The following is a 19,334-nucleotide window of genomic DNA, read 5'->3' as shown; positions in this document are numbered from 1 at the left end:
AGGGTATTGTTCTGTCTTCTGTTCCCTCTACCTTCTCCTGATACCTTAGAAGAGTTATTTGTTAATTCACTTTTCACTGCCTCTTGATCATTCATATCCTTTACCATTAAATGTATCATTGGACTAATTGGCATGGCAGCTTCTATTCAGGCAGGCCAATGTATTTTATTGCTTTCAGAAGTGTACTTGTGTTGGTCTCTAAAATAGGAATCATATACAGTGCGTAAAACGACATGTTTATCTACACAAAATACATTAGCCCTGAGACTTTAAATGAAGCATATCACACACAGATAATTGTATAGTCAATAAACATGATTGCAAATTTATTAATCCATATATACACATTTCATCACAATAAAATCCAGTAAAAAATATTATTGCGCCGATTTATAATATATGCAATATAACCCCATAAAAATATCACAATATAAATTAATTCATAATTCTAAAATTATTCTACATATCCAATCCCAATGTTTATGCATAATTATATAATAAATTGCATCCACAAACTCCATGTGTTTCCTGGACCACCGTCCACTTCTTCAGGAGTAGATGTAGGATGCGTATCTGCAAAGGATGAATTAATAACAATGAAGTAATATTACATGGTTAAACAGAAGGCTCCCCATATCCAACGGATAGCCCTATTACTTAAAAATCAGGTCTAAAACGAACGTAGCAGTGCTGGAGCTTTAATATACAATCATGAATAAACATTTTACAATTATGAATGAATTTATATTGTGATAGTTTTATGTGCTTATATTACATATATTATAAATCAGCTGAATAATATTTGTTACTGGATTTTATTGTGATGTGTTATGTATATATGGATTAATAAATATGCAATCATGTGTATTGACTATACAGTTATCTGTATGTGATGTGCTTCATTTAAAGTCCCAGGGCTAATATATTTTGTGTAGATACAGTTTCTCACAGAAGTGAGTACACCCCTCACATTTTTGTAAATATTTTATATCTTTTCATGTGACAACACTGAAGAAATTACACTTTGCTACAATGTAAAGTAGTGAGTGTACAGCTTGTATAACAGTGTAAATTTGCTGTTCCCTCAAAATAACTCAACACACAGCCATTAATGTCTAAACCGCTGGCAACAAAAGTGAGTACACCCCTAAGTGCAAATGTCCATTGGGCCCAATTAGCTATTTTCCCTCCCTGCTGTCATGTGACTCGTTAGTGTTACAAGGTCTCAGGTGTGAATGGGGAGAAGGTGTGTTAAATTTGGTGTTATCACTCTCACTCTCTCATACTGATCACTGGAAGTTCAACATGGCACCTCATGGAAAAGAAGTCTCTGACGATCTGAAAAAAAGAATTGTTGCATAAAGATGGCCTAGGCTATAAGAAGATTGCCAAGACCCTAAAACTGAGCTGCAGCATGGTGACCAAGACCATACAGTGGTTTAACAGGACAGGTTCCACTTAGAACAGACCTCGCCATGGTCAACCAAAGTTGAGTGCACGTGCTCAGCGTCATATCCAGAGGTTGTCTTTGGAAAATAGACGTATGAGTGCTGCAGAGGTTGAAGGGGTGGGGGATCAGCTTGTCAGTGCTCAGACCATAAGCCGCACACTGCATCAAATTGGTCTGCATGGCTGTTGTCCCAGAAAAAAACCTCTTCTAAAGATGATGTACAAGAAAGCCCACAAACAGTTTGCTAAAGACAAGCAGACTAAGGACATGGTTTACTGGAACCATGTCCTGTGTTCTGATGAGACAAAGATAAACTTATTTGGTTCAGATGGTGTCAAGCGTGTGTGGCGGCAACCAGGTGAGGAGTACAAAGACAAGTGTGTCTTGCCTACAGTCAAGCATGGTGGTGGCAGTATCATGGTCTGGGGCTGCATGAGTGCTGTCAGCACTGGGGACCTACAGTTCATTGAGGGAGACCTAAACCCTATTGAGCATCTGTGGGGCATCCTCAAAAGGAAGGTGGAGGAGCGCAAGATCTCTAACATCCAGCAGCTCCGTGATGTCGTCATGGAGGAGTGGAAGAGGACTCCAATGGTAACTTGTGAAGCTCTGGTGAACTCCATGCCCAAGAGGGTTAAGAAAGTGCTGGAAAATAATGATGGCCACACAAAATATTGACACTTTGGGCCCAATTTGGACATTTTCACTTAGGGGTGTACACACTTTTGTTGCCAGCAGTTTAGACATTAATGGCTGTGTGTTGAGTCATTTTGAGGGGACAGAAAATTTACACTGTTACACAAGCTGTACACTCACTACTTTACATTGTAGCAAAGGGTCATTTCTTCAGAGTTGTCACATGAAAAGATATAATAAAATATTTACAAAAATGTGAGGGGTGTACTCACTTCTGTGAGATACTGTATTTATTTAGAGATGAAGGCACATTACTAAAATTGGTGCTCCAGGCCACAATTTTAAATGACTATAAGATGACATGTTTAATATAGATCAGATGGCATTACACAGCAGCCTAAAAACCTTGAAATCTCGTGACCAGCATTATACCAGTGTTGGCCTGCATTGTTTATTACTGGCTCCTTTACAGCCCTGGCAGCATACTGGGCTACTTGTAACTACAGTCACATTCTCAGCAAGGTTCTGCGATTCTTCATACCCCTTTGCTTGTTCAGTCTTGTTTATCATGCTTCAGCACATGCACTTCTTATTCATCTTTTCACATCTTCAGATAAATCCCATCTGTTTGGATTTTCTCAGCTATATAGAAGAATTTCCTGTCCCTACTTCCCCTCCCTGAATGAACTGTCTGTCAATAATTCCAAGGTATATTTTATGCTCATGTCATCCACTTCACAGTAATGCCACATACAGGACATAATGGGAGAATAGACTGCTTGTGCAAAATGTGTTGCTAAACCATCAGAGCGATCATGACAAGCGTAAAGCCTGCAGTAATGGTGACTTAGATGTTCATATAGGGTGCGAGGACCATGTTTACCCACACAGGGAGGTGTGCAGGCAGTCCCATTCATGTCAGCCGTGATGCAGCGGCTGCACCAACACAGTCGCTGCTCACAGTTCGATATCCGTGCGGGTGCATGACCCTGAACAAACACTTACGTGTTCGTCACTGTACCCCCCCCCCCCCCCGGTTGTCAAATTGGGAGCAGCAGCTGTGTCTGTGCAGCTGTGTCCCAAATGACAATTAATTGGGACTCGAATAGACTGTCATACAGGAGCCTTCAGTTGAGTTTAGAAATATTACTAACTGTGACCTAAGACCTACTGATGAAGCCCTGAGAGGGGGCGCAACACGTCTAGAAAGGAGGAGCTGGTACCGTGTTACCACTCCACTACTATCTTGCTAGCAGAGCGGTGAGCTGGATGTGGATATGCATTTTATGCTTTTATATCTGTAAGTATTATTTTAGTGGGGGGATGCAATAAAGTGTTATACAGAGAGCACTATGTTTCGGTCTTTCTCTTGCATGAGATCAATTTTGGCCTGATGTCAGAGTGAGTGGAAGGCGAGAGGAGATATGAAGATATGTCACTGCAACTGAGGAGTTGAGTACACCCAGATGAGTGCATATTTTCTTTTCTTGAGGTGAGCAGGTTTTTCACCTTGTGTGGTGGAGGATCAATGAATATTACTAAAGAAGAAGATATTCACGGAAGTGATACATGTCACTGAGGGGACTGTTTATGGACTCTTTAGTTTATCACTTGTATATGTTTTTCACAGGAGTATTTATGTTTTCTAACAATTATTAATTTAGAGAGTTGTGCTGCACTAGTAATTTGTGAATATAGATAGAAATATTGTTGTGGATACAGCACTAGGGATATCTCACGTCCTGCTGACTGCTGCTTTCTATAGAAATCTTCTCTCCACTGACTCGATAGTCCCTACAGAGGTGATCTTCCACCAATGTGGGGATTAAGATCAGTGGTTTTGACTGTTAGGCATAGGGGCCTCTCACGCTCCCCTTCATTCTTTATCACCCATTCACGAAACTTGTACTATTTTTCTCCAGAATGGAAAATGCTCTGTGATTGGAGGAGGTGAATTCTGGAATTCTCTATTCACAGGTACCATTAGATGGGATAGCAAGAAGAACAATATACATCACTTTAAGTTCTGTTAAATGGAGAGCCTTCACCATGCACACTATTCCTAGTTTATGCCACTTAAAACAATCTCTCTGACCAAAAACAAAACTATGAGTATCCTGCTGTTCAATAAATCTGCCTTTCTATAAAAGCCTTTGTAGAAAGTGTTATTTGTTGGATCGCAGGCCACTATATTTCTGTTACTTGCTGGAACAATAGTAACCAGCCCTCCAGTGAGGAGACATCTGAAAGTTTCATATGTGAGAATGTGAGAAGTCTCATTTATCCAGGTTATGGTATAACCAGTGGTAGCAGTTCCCCCCCCCCCCCCAAAAAAAAAAAATTAATGCTCTGCTGGACACTGATAGAAGGCACAAGATTGCTCTAACTGTTGATGAGAAAAGAAACCTTAATACTTAACTGGCATGGGGATTTTTCCCATTTAATAGCATGCAGCAATAGCCCTAAAGAAGGGAGTGTTTTCTCCTGAAACACGTTGGCTTGATGTGCTTGTCATTACTCTCAATAAATGCCTCTTAATCTACCATCAAAAGTGCATTCTTTTGGTCATCGGGAGCACCTTCTTTTCTATTATTACAAGTATACGTATGGAAACTACCTGAAGGCCGTAGCAGAACGGTAGCAGCCCAAACCCTAAGAGGGTTTACTGCCAATATCCACCACTGGGTATAATTGACTAGAGGGACATCTCCCTACCCACCCTCGCAACCACCCATCTACGACTAGTGACTGATCCAGTCAGTCAAGCGTAGTCTTCAGCACAAACAAAAAAAAATCAAAGTCAGCAGCTACATTCAGGCCATGTGTACAGCAGCCTGTTTGACAGAAGCCGGTCTAATGACCAACTTTTATCGAACAGACGTGCTGGAAAACCAGCATCTGATCAACGCTCACAGCCAATGGCTGTGAGCACTGATCACTGTGTTCTTGCGGGGAGGGCGGTTTTCTTGGCAGAACACAATAGCTCAGCAGGGAGATTGCCGCACTCACATCAAATGTGTTAGTACAATGATTTGTAAGGGTTTTTTTCGTTCAGCCCACTGGGTTGAATGAAACAAAGCTTCCCATGTGTAACAGCCTTAAGATGTACAGTATGTCAACCTTATCAAAGAAGAAGTGTTTTTGATAAAGTTTGGTATCAGATTTATGTACTTGATAGTGATTATCCTTGATCTTGTCTTCTCCAACCGATGTGCTCCCCACAACCTCACTAACACCCCCTTCCCTCTCTCTGACCACAACCTGATCACCTTCTCTATCTCCTCGTCCTCCAACGCCTACCCCTCCAAATGTCACACTACTACCAGCCGTAACCTCCGCAACCTTAACCCTGCCTCCCTCCACTCTGCAGCTGATCAACTCCACGACCGCATCCTCCCCCTGTCCTGCCCCGACTTGGCTTTGACCGCCTACAACAATGCGCTCTCAACAGCCCTTGACTCACTAGCGCCTTTAACCACACGCAACACCAGACCCCGACCGCTCCAGCCCTGGCAGACTGATCACACCAAGACCCTCAAACGACAAAGTCGTGCCCTGGAGCGACTATGGCGCAAAACCAAATCCAAACAAGCCTTCACCCGCTACAAATCTGCCTTCCGCACCTACACCTCCTCCCTCCATGCTGCCAAACAGGCCTACTTCTTGACCCTCATCAAGGCCCTCTCCTCCAATCCTCGCCGACTCTTCTCTGCCTTCAACTCTCTACTCTCTCCACCCCCACCTCCACCCAGCACTTCACTCACTGCCCTTGAGATTGCCAATCACTTCAAAAACAAAATTGACACAATTCGCAAGAACATTGCCGCAACTCACACGCCCTCTCAACCTGTCCCCTCTCACACAGCTACCCCCTTATCCCCCCTCCCCCTCGACATAACCCGCAGGGACTTCGTTGCTGCTCAAACTCTCTCCAACCCCCTTCACCCTCACTCAGCTACCCCCTCATCACCCCTCTCCCACGGCCCCACCACTGCTCTGACCTCCTCTTCCACCCCACCCTACATTCCTCATACTGAAGCTCCCCCAACACTCCACACCTTTGACCTTACTACCATCGAGGAAGTCTCCAAGACCCTCTCTGATGCCCGCCTCACCACCTGCCCCCTCGACCCTATCCCCTCACAACTCCTACGACCTTCCTCCTCCTCCATCCTACGCTCCCTCACCCACATCTTCAATCTCTCCCTCTCCTCAGGCACTTTCCCCTCCCCTCTGAAACATGCACACATCACCCCCATACTTAAAAAGCCCTCCCTGGACCCCAATGACCCGAACAACCTCAGACCCATCTCCCTGCTCCCATTTACATCTAAACTCCTCGAGCGCCTAGTCTACACCCGCCTATGCTCTCACCTCAACGACAACAACCTCCTCGATCCCCTACAGTCCGGCTTCCGTCCCCTACACTCCACCGAAACTGCCTTACTCAAACTCTCCAACGACCTTCTAACCGCCAAAGCTAATGGACACTATTCAGTGCTCCTACTCCTTGACCTCTCTGCGGCCTTCGACACAGTCGACCACCCCCTCCTCCTCAAAAAACTACACTCCCTCGGCCTCAGAGATTCTGCTCTCTCCTGGATCTCATCCTACCTGTCACAACGCTCTTTCAGCGTTACCTATAATGCTACCACCTCCCCCTCACTCCCCCTCTCTGTTGGGGTCCCTCAAGGCTCTGTCCTCGGGCCCCTTCTCTTCTCCATCTATACCTCCTCCCTTGGCCAACTCATACACTCTCACGGCTTCAACTACCACCTCTATGCCGACGACACACAAATCTATCTCTCAACCCCCCACCTCACCCCCTTGGTCTCAGCCCGAATCACACACCTACTGAGCGACATATCAGACTGGATGTCGCTCCACTTCCTTAAATTGAACCTCTCCAAAACCGAGTTTCTTGTCTTCCCCCCAGCCCGGACACCACCCCCCATTGATTTCTCCGTCACATCCAACAACGCTACCATCAAACCCGCCCTGCAGGCCAGAGTACTGGGTGTCATTCTGGACTCCAACCTATCCTTCCAGCCCCAAGTCCAATCTTTAACAAACTCGTGCAGACTCCACCTCCGCAACATCGCCAAAATCCGCACGTTCCTAACCCCAGAAACCACTAAACAGCTCATCCACTCCCTCATCATATCACGACTCGACTACTGCAACTCCCTCCTCACTGGCCTGCCTCGCCGCTGGCTATCCCCTCTTCAGTCCATCCTGAACACGGCTGCCAGACTCATTCACCTTTCCAACCGCTCTGTCTCCGCCACCCCCCTCTGCCAATCCCTCCACTGGCTTCCGATTGCGCAACGGATCAAATTCAAAATCCTAACGCTGACGTACAAAGCTGTCCACCATACTGCCCCGAACTACATCACTGACCTAATATCCAAGTACCGCCCAGCACGCACACTCCGCTCCTCACAAGACCTCCTTCTCTCTAGTTCCCTGGTCTCCTCCTCCCATGCCCGCCTCCAGGACTTCTCCAGGGTGTCACCCATCCTCTGGAACTCCCTGCCCCAACCCATCAGATTATCACCTACTCTCCTCTCCTTTAGGCGCACCCTGAAAACCCATCTCTTCAGGGAAGCCTACCCCACCCCCTGCTAACTTGCCTCCCTCCTCCACTCTTCCTACCACTCCATCCCCCACAGCTATCTCCTCCTGTGCCACCACCCCCTCCCTCCTAGATTGTAAGCTCGAAAGAGCAGGGCCCTTGATCCCCTCATGTTTTGCATTGTATTGGTATTGTTCTGTCACATGTTCTGTCTCCCTTTGTAATGTACAGCGCTGAGCGAACTATTGGCGCTTTATAAATACTGTATAATAATAATAATAATAATAATTAAGGTGTTACCTGACCTTAATGGAAGAGGGTTCACATTCAAATGTTGATCAAAAAAATATAAATGATTGCTATAGAATAAAATGTATTTCTTACATCCTGGTAATACATCAGGAAGTGATGCTATGCCAGCAAAGACACAATGGCACCATTGTGATTGGAATATTTAAATGCGAACAGGCTGTTCATATAAACTTTCACACCTGCCATGAAGTACAGTTAGCCAAGGGCAGACTGACCATTTGGAAACTCGGGCACTGCCCGAAAGCTCGGGGTCAGTAGGGGGCCCCATGAGATGCCCCTGGTGCCTTTTTCATAGGCTTTTTGAGTTTGGACAAGGACACAGGGGCCCCATGATCTCCTATTGCCCGGTGGCCCCATGAGTTGTCAGTCCGCCCCTGCAGTTAGCATCTCACAGCTCATGACATCATGTGGCTATAAAAGCTTGGGAATGTTCCTAATAGTCATTAAAATGGAAGAAACCACTTGAATGAGAGCTGAAATGTCTTCAAGATTACAGAACAAGTACAGCTCACTAAATGTGACTAACCACAACTAGCCATCAATTGTTTACATGAATACTAACCAATGTAATTGCATGGTGGCTTCTGAAGTCTCCTACTATGCAGGTGTTGTGGTTCTGAGAAAAGTTCTTAATACACTGAGGGAAGAACAGTCTCTTTATGGAAATGCTTGACATTACTGGCCTGCCTGAGGTTGTTTGAGGTTGTGAGGTATAGTAGCCTTGTATGGAGAGGATAGTTACCTTATCTGGATGTATAAGTCATGAACCAGCTTGATCTTCTCTTGTGGTTGGGATGTTTAGCATTTGGCTTTGAAGTGTTTACAGTGTGATGGAAAAACAGACACTAGATGCTGTCAGGAATATTCAGCTTTTTTTATAAGGGGTACTGAGGTGAAGAGATTGCAGTGCAGAAAATGGGAGTTTCATTGTTTTAAGATTCAGTCACAAAACTACTGCCATATAGCCATACAGGGACATGGATTCCATTGCCAGAAGTTTCCTCCATGGTCCAAGATGTGGGTATATAGTAGTATGAGTGCACAAAATGCTGCCTGTTGTTAAGCTTATGATTACTAAAGCATGTACGTAAGCTCCTTCAACATGCAGAGTATCCATAGCCTACCCATTGTTCAGCGAACGTTGTACACCTACGTTTCCAAGGAGTGTTTTTGATGAAGCCTGGGATCAGATTTTTGTATACCTCATAGCAATTACAGTGCTACCCGACCTTAATCAAAATGGATCCTCCATTCCACATTTGATTAAAAAAAAAATATGAATCAGTGTTATGGAATTACATTTTTTCCTTTGATCTAGCTAACGTACCCAAAAATTACCGGTATATCACCAACAGTGAGATTTAGTGAAGTGCTGTGCCAAATTGGACAGTTGTGCTTGGAGGTAAAACATACTGCGGATGGTGGTTATCTATTACCTAAAATTAAATACAAATTTATTGAAACCCAACATGCTGCAGGTGTCTAGTATGTCTAATTAGAGTCAAAAAAAGTTTACAAAAAAGAGTTGGATAAATGTACCAAATATAATAATGTTTTTAAAATAATAAAGAAGAGAAAAAGGGAACAAATATGGATTTTTCACCTATAGTGATCAACCAGGTTTTTATATCTCTTATTATCTGGGAGAATAGAAAAAAACAAAACATCATTAACTGATAGGGATTTTATCACCCTAAAAACTATATTTGTAGGTGCTTTTAAAAAAAAGCACAATCTCAGACCTCTGTTGAAAGCTCCTTTAAATCACCACGTGTGCAAATGATAATTTTCCTTCTATTGTTTTTAACTTAGAAAATTTAGCACACTATGAGTGTTCAGGTTTGATGATCTGTGTGGATGAATGAAAGTAGTTATATTACAGTGTAGTGTATACCATAGTTGGAGAGAGGATGTTGAAGTGCAATGGATCAACTGTTGCAATGCCCAAAATACCTTCCTATTCATTTTTTGGCAAGTCTAACGTCAGTGTTGCTCAGGATTGAAAGGCATTTTTAGGACAGAAGACACATAAGATTTTCTAATACGTAGACATTATTAAATATTTTAAAAGGAAATAAGTAATGGGTACATTTGAATACTTTAGCACCACGTCCCCAAAAAGACTTTACAGGAAAAAAGAAAAGGAGTAAATGGGACTATTAAGGTGCCAATACAACCACCCTCAAGAAGGAAAGTACACATATTGTTTATAAAATCACATACGCTTATTGTATAGTCATTATAAAATATGTGAGAACATCCCTATGACAAATACATTGCTATGTGAAATCTAACAGCAACCCCAAACACCTTCCCTTTTATGATAGATTGTACATAATAGTATGTTGCAAGATGGCCATATGAATAGGAAGTAAAGAAAGGTGCTTCATCCCATTGGAAAAAGACAGCGCATTGCTCGACGGCTGCCAGGTAGGTCTGCCATAGTATGCTAATATGTGGTGCGTACTAGCATTTTATGGCATAAACCTCCTCGGGCCCATTTAATTAGAAAAAAAAAATCTGCTTTACATTTAGTTCTGCTTTAAGGAATAATCTATATTATGGGCAGCACAGTGGCTAAATGGTTAGCACTTCTGGGCCTAGGGTCGTTGGTTCGAATCACAACCACGGTACCATCAACCTGGAGTTTGCATATTCTCCCTGTGCCTGCGTGGGTTTTCTCTAGGGTACTCTGGTTTCCTCCAACACTTCAAAGACATGCTGGTAGGTTAATTGGATCCTGTCTAAGTTGGCCCTAGTATGTGTATATATGAATGTAAGTTAGGGACCTTAGATTGTATGCCCCTTGAGGGTTAGGGACTGATGTGAATGTACAATATATATGTAAAGTGCTGTGTAAATTGATTGCGCTATATAAGTACCTGAAATAAATAAATATCATTAGATACTGGTCCTGTATCAGTATTTCACTATTAGGGATTTTGTTTTCACCATTGGTGTGATAAATTCACTTTTATGTTGCAGTGTATTAGTGTTGTCTTGAGTACCAAAATGTAATGGAGGAATTTATCAACACTGGAGCAGACAGAATCTGGAGCAGCTGTGCATGGCAACCAATCAGTTTCTATCTTCAACTTGTTCTGCTAAGTTGTGAAATTGAAAGATAGAAGCTGTTTGGTTGCCATGCACAGCTGCTCCAGATTCTGTCTGCTCTAGTTTTGATAAATTCCCCAATGTGCTTACGTAGGGGGTAGCTTTTTATAACGGTTTCTGTTAATCATTCCTAGGGTCACAAATAATATATTCTGTTTTCATATAACATATGCTCTTTTAATGGTGTTTAGAATACGTTGGCGGCTTAGTGCTGTCACTGAGCACTTGTATTAAGTACAGTGCTGAAAAATATTTAGATTTTACCTCGTTTGTATTCCTACTTCCCCTTTAACTAGCAGCTGTGTCTGACATGGGAAAAATATTCTGTATGAAGCTTTAGAGCTGGTTCCTCTTCTATGTATTTTCTGCTGAAATGGCACAAAAGTGAATTATTAATCTTTTATGTTAAAGGCAATTTGTCGCAAACTTTATATATCTGGGTGAGAAGTCCCATATGGACACTGCCTTTTTGTGACATCTTTTGTGAACCTAATAAGTCATGTCAGAGAACTGCTGCTTTCATCCGACCCTTCTCACACAGGAATTTTGTTTTTGACTGAATCCCTTTAAATTCTTTTCAGTACTAAAGAAAACCTGTTTTTCAACATATATATGTCTGAATGGTGTGATATTTAGGATAATTATCTCAGTGGTAGAAGTTTTAGTGAGTCCTTATCAGACAGAACTGTGATTTAGAGCTTGAGTGTCCACTTATATTAAACCAACTCAAAGTTCAACAAGAAAAATAGTTGTCCACGTAGGGGTTTTCCACCATCAAAAACACAAAACAAACATTAATACTGACCAAGAAGGAAAAGCAAAACCAGCGCTCAGGTCCATAAACGTCCCAGGGACATAATAACGGTCACTCGCTGAGGTGCAGCCCTCTAAAGATCTGGGAATCTTGATGGTACTGGAAAAGACCAAAAAAGGGCACACTCTCCTCATGCATTACCGTGATAAAAAAGAATTTATTGAGAATGACAAAAGTGTATACTCACAAACCAAGAGTCATAAATAAAAGCAGTCCCAGCAAGTGGCAGTCTTGTGACAGAGTGTGCGAACGCATTACGGGAGACAAGCTCCCTTCCTCAGCTCTGAAACGCGATAACACACCCTGTCACAAGACCACCTTTTGCTGGGACTGCCACATTGGTTCCTTGCTTTTATTTAAGACTCTTTGTGAGTATACACTTTTGTCATTCTCAATAAATAATTTTTTTATCATGGTAACGCACAAGGAGAGTGCACCCTTTTTTGCTCTTTTCCATTAATGCTGACCAACCTGGCTATATGCTCCTTAGCACCACTGGTTAGGGCTTGGCTATTAGCTGTTCCCGCAGACCATCTCACACAGTACCTCTGTATTAATTCGGCTTTCCCAGGTCTCCTGGCTCTCTCAGCTTTCCCAGCTCTCCTGACTCTCTCAGCCTTTTCTGTTGCAGCACCCTGCTGCACATGCCCACTTCCTGACCTTTCAGTAGGGGTTCTCATGATACCCGGGGCTCTCGTTCATCTGAGACTTATTCCCTCAATCCCCTGGACTCTAGTTGTCTCAACTCTCTCAGCCTCCCAGATTCACTTAGCTAACTTGACTCTCACAGCCCCATGGACAAGGACTCCTTCAATGCTGTCTCTTGAGTGGAGCACACCGCTCTCATAATGGGAGCCCTGCACTTTGGCCAGGTCCTTCATTGTAAGGGCTGTACGCACCTGCACTCACAGCCTTTGGGTCTCCTGCATGACCTGGACACTGGGTTGAAGGTTTCTTCCCTCCCAAAACTTTTCCAAATCTCCAAACTCCAAAACGCAATCTGGGAATACCCAACACTGTTGAAAGTTGAGAAAACAGCTTTCTCCATGAAAAAAAAAAAAAATCAATATTCTGGAGCCTATGTGTGAACACTATTATATTTACGTTCAGTGGCAGGGCCAAAATGGCCACCACAGGTAAGTAGGGAGTACAGGTCAGAGATCAGCTGAGGTCTCACCAAGAAACATAAAGATTGCTGGTTAATAAAATCATATTTACCATTTAGCCTAATGGCATCTTTCCAAAACTGATAATTCAATTTTGGGTGGACAGAATGCAGTCACAATGAGCTTAGGAGGTCTTTTGTCCAGGGCAGGGACAAGGGTTGGGCAAGAGGGGCAGTCAGCCCTCACCAAACACTCCAGATCAATGGCTGGCAACCAGTGGGTTGAAGCTTCATGTCTGCTCTGACAGCTACTGCTATGACACCATGCTTCAAATGGTCTTTTGACAGTTCTTTTCTGCTGCCCATGGCTCAGAATCTGTATCTAGCCTGCTCAGTGCATCCATGTGAGAGCTAACAAACTCATTAACTATTTATACACAGACACTAATTGCAATTTAAATAGCCACAGATGTGGGAAATTAACCTTTAATTGCCATTTTATTTTGTGTGTCACCTTGTGTGTCTGTACCAAGGCCAAACATTCCAGGGTATGTAAACTTTTGATTATGGTCATTTGGGTGATTTAGTTACACAGTTACATAGTCTGGCTCAGGGGCAGACTGACCATTTGGAAACTCGGGCACTGCCCGAGGGCCCGGGGTCAGTAGGGGACCTCATGAGATGCCCCTGGTACCTTTTTCATAGGCTTTTTTGAGTTTGGGCAAGGACACAGGGGCCCCATGATCCCCTATTGCCCGGGGGCCCCATGAGTTGTCAGTCCACCCCTGGTCTGGCTGAAAAAAGACAAAAGTCCATCCAGTTCAACCATTAAAAAAAAAAAGGTATAATCCTATACCCACAGTTAATCCAAAGGAAGACAAAAAAACAGCAAAGCATGATCCAATTTGCTCCTGCAGGGGAAAAAATTCCTTCCTGATCCCCTGAGAGGTAATCGGATATTCCCTGGATCAACTTTACCTACAAATGTTAGTATCCAGTTATATTCTGTGTATCTAAGAAAGAATCCAGGCCTTTTTTAAAGCAATCCACTGAGCTGGCCAGAAGCAACTCTTGAGGGAGTCTATTCCACATTTTCACAGCTCTCACTGTGAAGAAATATTTCCGTATCTAGAGGTTAAATTTCTTTTCCTCCAGACGTAAAGAGTGCCCCCTTGTCCTCTGTCATGACGTCATTTCTGTTATCATTATGATTAAAATGAGCCAAACAACAATGTGATAATAAAAGGTTTCATATGATACAGTTTTTTGGCATGGCTAGTGATATTTTCAATATAAATGCCAAAATTTCACGCTTTCTGCCAGGGTGTGCAAACTTTTGAGCCCAACTGTACATTAACACCACTAAAATGCATAGGTGTGAATGGGCCCTTATAGCTTTCAAAACACACTAAACTGCAGCACTAAGATGTAAACCAGCAACAAAGGATAGATTGGAATTCTGCCTAATATGCATTTAAATACAGTAAAATTATTGTTTTAGATCGGATTCACATCTTCGCGTGGTTATTACACTTGTTAGAACTTCTCGAATCGGTCGCCAGCTCCTTCCAAGTTGGCCAAGCACACCTCCCATCTTCTTCATGCCCAGGAACCAGATAGGGTATGCACACATCTGTAATTTGGAGAGACTCCATCATCTTAGATTTCTCACGCTCCCTTAACTTGAGGCCCACCTTCGGAAATAAAGGTATGGGCACATCTTCAGTCTACTTTTTGTGGGCCTACCCCTAAGGGTCCACTTCCTCAGACTATAGGCTTGTATCTTGGAATACCAGATGTACCCCTTACCCATCACCCTCTGCCCCAGGCTTTTCCTGGCTAACTCCAAACACCATACCTGCCAAAAGGGAGGGACCTCACTAAAAGAAGTACTAACCCCTGCTTGCATGCTCTGCAAGAAGCGCATTGCCACACTGCAGGATAATGCATGAATGGTGGTGCAGTGCTATTAACACCTTCCCGCCCGTCCTATTGCAGATTGACGGCCAGGCAGGGCACTCATATGATGTCCTGTCAAAACGAGCCGGCCGCGCATTAGTGCGATCTGTCTCCGGCTGTGTCCACGGGACACAGCCGATGACAGATCACTACACCGGCCCCTTGTCAGTGTCATGTGACTGCTGTGACCAATCACAGCAGATCACACATCGATTGTATACAATGGATGGCTTCTTGTCACGCCATCCATTGTATACAATTATGTTGTTAGCTGTGACTGGTCAAAGCCAGGGGCGGACTGACAACTCATGGGGCCCCTGGGCAATAGGGGATCATGGGGCCCCTGTGTCCTTGCCCAAACTCAAAAAAGCCTATGAAAAAGGTACCAGGGGCATCTCATTGGGGCCCCCTACTGACCCCGGGCCCTCGGACAGTGCCCAAGTTTCCAAATGGTCAGTCTGCCCCTGGTCAAAGCAGTCACATGATACAGACAGGGCCAATCACAGCCCATCTCTATCACGTGACCAGCTTTGCCCAATCACAGCTAATCACAACAAAAGACTGAATGAGTTTCATTCAGTAACAATGATTGCAAATATCAATGAAATACATCAGTATTAGCAATCATAATGAGTTAAAAAAAAAAAAAAAAGATCCTGATCACTTGCCCAGAGTAGTTCAATGTTATTATGGTAACATCGTATTGCTTTGGTCACAGTGTGCTGTAAAAAAAAAAGAAAAAATAATGTGATAAAAGAAAAATGGAAACATTTGAAAAAAAAATACTAATTAAATTATTATTATTATTTTTATTATTTTCACCAAAGAAATGTAGCAGAATACATTTTGACCTACATTCATGAAGAAATGTTATTTATTTGCAAAATTCTGTAACAGAAATGAAGAAAAGTGTGTTTTTTTTTCAAAAGTTGTGATTAAATACCACCAAAAAAAAAGTTCTATTTGTGTGAAAAAAAATGATAAAAATTTCATTTGGGTACAGTGTTGCATGACTGCGCAATTGTCATTCAAAGTGCGACAGCGTTGAAAGCTGAAAATTGACCTGGGCAGGAAGGGGGTAAAAGTGCCCGGTATTGAAGGGGTTAATTTTTACTGATCTCAACACACATCCACAACTCACCAGTAGTTTAGCACACTGTATGTACAGATGTGAACCATTCTGTGCGTTGTGGTGTGCTGTGTTGAAAAGAAAAAAAAAAAAGAGATGGGGCACCGTTTATTATAGATAGCTTTTTTTTTTACTATGCAAATGTATAAAAATCTTTTTTGGCTGTAATTCTGTAGCGATAACTTTCAGAGGGACATCTGGAAATAAACAGACCTCCTTACCTGTCCGAAGGCAGCCCACCCTGTGTTCAGTCCCAGAAGCACACTGACAAATTCAGGTTCAGCCTAGGTGGTGTCTTTGAAGATTGCAGGTCTTGAACAAATGCTGGGAGGAGTGTTGAGGGTACAGGATACTCAAGGCACAAAAACTGAAAAATCCTGTTCCAGCAGTATTAAGCCCTACAGTAGCAGTCACAAAATAATGCTGAATAAGAGCGGACAGCCAGGCAATCACAGACCCTATGTGAGCGATTAATCTTTAATCATTTGCCTACAGGGCACTTTTACCCCCTTCCTGTCCAGGCCAATTTTCAGCTTTCAGCGCTGTCACACTTTGAATGACAATTGCGCGGTCATGCAACACTGTACCCATATGAAATTGTTATCATACGGGAGGCTGTCAGCACAAAAAAAAGGGGCAGAGGACACTTCTGGGGGGGGGGGGGGGGGGCAAAAGACATTGTTATGGGGGGGGCAGAGGACACTGCCAGGGGGGAAAGGGGGCAGAAGACACTGCTACGAGGGAGAAGAGGGGTAGAGGACAGTGCTATGAGGGAGAAGAGGGGGGGGTGGAGGACACTGCTATGGGGGGGGGGGAGCAGAGGACACTGCTATGGGGGGGAGCAGAGGACACTGCTATGGGGGAAGGGGGGGTGGAGGACACTGCTATGGGGGGGGAGCAGAGGACACTGCTATGGGGGGAAGGGAGGGGTGGAGGACACTGCTATGAGGGGGAAGAGGGGGCGGAGGACACTGCTATGAGGGGGAAGAGGGGGCGGAGGACACTGCTATGGGAGGGAAGAGGGGGCGGAGGACACTGCTATGGGAGGGAAGAGGGGGCGGAGGACACTGCTATGGGAGGGAAGAGGGGGCGGAGGACACTGCTATGGGAGGGAAGAGGGAGCGGAGGACACTGCTATGAGGGGGAAGAGGGAGCGGGGGACACTGCTATGGGAGGGAAGAGGGAGCGGGGGACACTGCTATGGGAGGGAAGAGGGGGTGGAGGACACTGCTATGGGGGGGGGTAAATAATATTGTAAATAATAAAAAAATTGTAAAAATAACAATAATAATAACCTCTGACACTGTCCACTGCCCTATTGACTGACACAATTTACTTTTAGGGCCAGTTCACACTATGGAAATGCAGTCCAGATGCATTCCGGATGCATTTCTACATGCGCGTTTTTGATGCTTTCCGGTTCATTTTTTCACCCTTTCTTTTTTCAATTGAAATAGGGACATGTGCGTTTCAGGTGTGTTTTGGTGCATTCTGGTGCATTTTTTCTGCGTTTTATACAGAAAAAATGCAGTCTGTTCTACTTTTTTTTCTGCAACTGAAACATACTGGAACTGCAAGCACTGATGTGAACTATGACATTGACAACCATATAACCTACTTTCTGTGCATTTTGGATGCAGAAGGTAGACTAACTTTATATTTTTTAAGTGAAATTTGTTTTATTTTATTTTTCTAAGTTGTCCTCACTATTTACTTAGCCTTGCTTTGTTTTAATTTCTTTTTTAAAAAAAGGCATTCCGAACACCGATGATCTTGTTCAGGTAGATCTCCATCTCTCTAAGGTTGCCTACCCCTGCTTTAAGGTCTCATTTACTCGAATGATAAAAAAAAAAAACACACACACAACTGTTTTTTTACAGATCTGAAAGCAGCTGCATTGTTTTCAATGAAGAAATTGACACAGGAGCACTTGCCCTCTGCTCTATAGCAGAAGTAAACAACACAGATCTCTCTCCTGTCAGCATGGACATGCTGCTTTGTATCTCTCTGCACAGCAGAGAGATACATAGCAGCACGTCTCCCAAATAAAACAGCACACATAGTAAAACACACACAGTACATTGTTAACCTTTTGATGGCCCCAGATGTTAACCCCTTCCTCATTGGTGTATTTGGGTTTTGTGCTGCCCTAGGCAACACAAAAATTGGATGCCCCCCCTCCTCAATGGAGAGAGCCTGCCCTTAACCCCCCCCCCCCCGGTGACAGAGAGAAAGACACTCACCTTCACAGATCTGGCCATCCCCAGGAACACCAGATGGGCTCTGCATACACCTTCCAGCTTTTCTCGGATCCCACCTGGTCCCCATGCTGCATATTTCCCCCCTAAAAAATGCCGCCCTAGGCAAATGCCTTGTGGTAAATATACCCCTGCCCTTCCTGCCCGGTGTTAGTACAGTGTCAGTGCTTTATATTAGTACTGATCACTGTATTGGTGTCACTGGGGATGTCAGTGACAGTCAGTTCCCCCCAGGGTCAGAATGACCTCAGTCCCGCTATAAGTCGCTGATCGCCACCATTGCTAGTATTAAAAAAATAAAAATTCCAGTATATATACCGCCATTTGTAGACGCTATAACTTTCACATAAACCAATTAATATACACTTATTGGGATTTGTTTAGCAAAGATATGCAGCAGAATCAGGGGCAGACTGACAACTCATGGGGCCCCCGGGCAATAGGGGATCATGGGGCCCCTGTGTCCTTGCCCAAACTCAAAAAAGCCTATAAAAAAGGTACCAGGGGCATCTCATGGGGCCCCCTACTGACCCAGGGCCCTCGGGCAGTGCCCGAGTTTCCAAATGGTCAGTCCGCCCCTGAGCAGAATACATTTTGGCCTAAATTTATGAAGAAATTAGATTTTTCTAATTTTTTTAATGGATGTGTTTTATAGGAAAAGGTAAAAAAATTTTTTTTTTTTCAAAATTGTCGGTCTTTTTTTGTTTATAGCACAAAAAATAAAAATGCAGAAGTGATCAAATACCACCAAAAGAAATCTCTGTGGGAAAAAAGGACGTAAATCTCATTTATGTACAGCATTGCATGACCGCGCAATTTGTCAAAGTAACGCAGCGCCGTATAGCAAAATATGGCCTGGTCAGGAAGGGGAGTAAATCCTCTAGAGAGCAAGTGGTTAACGTGTGCTGCGTTCAAATCTGTAACACAAAATTCAAAAATCTGCATCTGAAGACGTTTTTAAAAATATACCATTGATAAAAAG

Source organism: Staurois parvus, unplaced genomic scaffold (assembly GCF_062004578.1).
Source record: "Staurois parvus isolate SC_StPar_1 unplaced genomic scaffold, SC_StPar_1.0 ptg000586l, whole genome shotgun sequence".
Lineage (NCBI taxonomy): Eukaryota > Metazoa > Chordata > Amphibia > Anura > Ranidae > Staurois > Staurois parvus.
This window is presented reverse-complemented; position numbering follows the sequence as displayed.